A 2979-nucleotide genomic window follows, 5' to 3' on the forward strand; every position below is an offset into this window, starting at 1 on the left:
TCTCAAGATAATACGTGTAATTTATATTTACTCTCAGTACTTTTATCTCGGGGTCAATTTCATTTGAAGAAACTAAAAATACATTTGCTTTGAAATTTTGAAAAATTATTTTATGATATTTTATTCAATGAAATTTGATTAGTTAATAAAAATGGAACAATTTTATGTTAAGAATGGAACGATTTTTATGTTAATAAAAATGGAACGATTTCATTTGATATTACATTTTGAAGTTGATGAATCTTACCATATTTTTTCTCTCTACAAAAGTAAAATAAAATAAATAATAAATTTAGTTTAAAATATATTAAATAAAAATAAAAATTAATGAAGTCGAATTAGAATATTTTTATATGTGTTCACTTAATTTTTTTTTTTTAATTTTATGGAAATAATCATAAGAACCTGAAGTATTTTTATTTATTATCTTTTTTTTTTTCATTTTTTGGAAGCTTTTGTAATTCCATGTGTTAATTTTTAATTTTCAATTTTTTTCTTGTTTTTATTTTTTAAAATTTTATTTGTTAGCATTTTACATTTTTATTTTTTTTTCTTTTCAATTTTCAAAATTTTATTTAACCACTAGTTTTTCATGTTTTCAAAATTTTTACTAAAAACAGTCAAAATGTCAGAAATGTAATTCTATGTTTTAATTTTCGAATTTTTCTTGATTTTAATTTTTAAAATTTTATTTATTAGAATTTTACACTTTTATTTTTATTTTCAATTCTCAAAATCATATTTAAACGCTTGTTTTTCATGTTTTGATTCTTCTCAGAATTTTTACTGAAAACAGTCAAAATGTCAAAAATACGTTTTGAGTTTTATTTTATAAGTTTATTCGTGTTTTCAAAAATGCATTTTCAGATATACAAAACCAAATAAGATTTCAGTATTTTGCAAAACTGAAAACAACAAACCAAATGCTGCTTGAACTTTCAACAAAATTCAATTAGGTCGCTATACTTTAATTTCTCTCAACTAAGTCACTAAACTTTAAATTTAATTTTCTGGGCCACTAAACTTTAATTTAATTTTAAATTTCGACATCCAGCAACCTTATGTCTTATAAGTAAACTAAAATTGCTTCATTGACAATCATTCCATAATTGGTTTTTCACATAATTGGAGTGTTATATCGGTATTGCAAAAAAGTAATTAAAAAAAGTAAGTTATCGTTCTCATGATGAGTAATTATCTAATTTGATTTCAATTAATACTAACTTTAATCATATAGTGCAATTTGATTGATTTTGATAATGGCAAACTAAACTTATGACTAACAATTGCAAAGCTATTAACTAATCGTAAAACCATTAGAACTTCGAATTCTCCTATAATCATGCATTTTATTGCATCACTTGTTTAAACTCTGCAATCAATGTTCCCATTTAATAATCTCTTTCAAATAATACTAAACATCTATGTTGTGCTTCGCCACCTGGCATCCTACATGGTTGAAGTAAGGTCATATCACTATTGAAGAATGTATTTCGATAAAAAAAATGAGGCTCAAACAAGGGCTAAGTTGTAAAGCTGGGGCATCGTCGAAGCCCTTCGATGTAGCCCCTTGCCGGAGTAATGAGGCTTAATAATTGAATCTGAAACCCTATAGTTACAAGTGATGACCCCAGTTAAAGATCATAAATTCATGAAATCTTGTTGGAATGATTGATTTGAATTCTATAATGAATGATGTGTCCCAAGTCTTGTTAACATAGGTTGTATGCCGACTGCTCCTTTTAATAGCATTAAATGCGTCACTAGCTAGTGAAAACAAACTGATGCTTAGGATATGATGCTCCAATTAAGGAGATGTAGACACGAGCCCTCTCATCCAATGGACACTATTCCACATGCAACACTATAAAACCCCCCATCTTGGTATCATAAAAGGCTAATGTAACTCTTTACACTTATGGTCTGTTTGATTGTAAAGATGGAATTGAATTACCTAGAAAACGAATTCAAGATAATTTAATTGTCTAGAATTGTTTTCCTGAAAATTGTAAATTATTGTGTTTGATTGGTATAATTTTTCACATGAAAAATGTTGAAATAAAAGTATCTTTTGATGTTCGTCTGACTTTGTTTTACATGAAAAGTGCCAATTAAATGGATCAAATTTACTGACATTGGATATGAAATTTGTTTCCATTACCCAAAAAATATATATATTCAAGAAATTCAGCTATCTTTGGATGTTCATTTGGCTTTGTTTTACATGAAAATTAACAATTAAAGAGAAATATTTTTTTTTACAATATTTTTTAGAATTTGTTTCCATTACCAAAAAATAAAAAATAAAAAAATTCTACAGTACCCGATGGGAATTGGTTTTTCATGAAAATATGGAAAACCACACTTTCCAAGACAATCAAGAATTGGAATTTCATGGAAATAATTGTGCTACCAAACAACAACAAAAAAATGGAAAAGATGGAATTGAAATTTCATTTCCATGTAATTTCATACTATCAAATCCTGCCTTAAAGTTATTCTTTGTCTTCTTTCTTGTTTATTTCACACTCTTGCTGGCTAGAGTTTAGATTATCTTGTCTAAATACACTGTCGGTGTATGAATAATTTTGTCTCATGTCATAGAGCATCTCCCACATCCATATACTGTAACCTCTTCCAATCAAGTCTCTGGTCAAAACATGTTGAAAATTTACTCGTGTGGATGAGTCCACCACCATCTGTTTTTCACGTCACCCATACAAAAATAAAATAAAAAATGAGGTCAACAATATCCTTACACGTGAGTCTATGATATCTCTACGAAGATTACGAACATGTAAAAATACATTCAATCACTAGAACATTCAATTAAATCATATAGAGCATAGTTGTATATCCCTGTACCTTTTCGGACTCTACAATGAAAATTTTGAAGCCCTAGATGACAAATTATTATGAGATCCTTTAATATTATTATTATTTTTTTATAAGCGTAGAAATCTCTTTAGTATCAATCAT

The sequence above is a fragment of the Olea europaea genome, chromosome 11 (genome assembly GCF_002742605.1).
Source record: "Olea europaea var. sylvestris chromosome 11, O_europaea_v1, whole genome shotgun sequence".
Classification (NCBI taxonomy): domain Eukaryota; kingdom Viridiplantae; phylum Streptophyta; class Magnoliopsida; order Lamiales; family Oleaceae; genus Olea; species Olea europaea.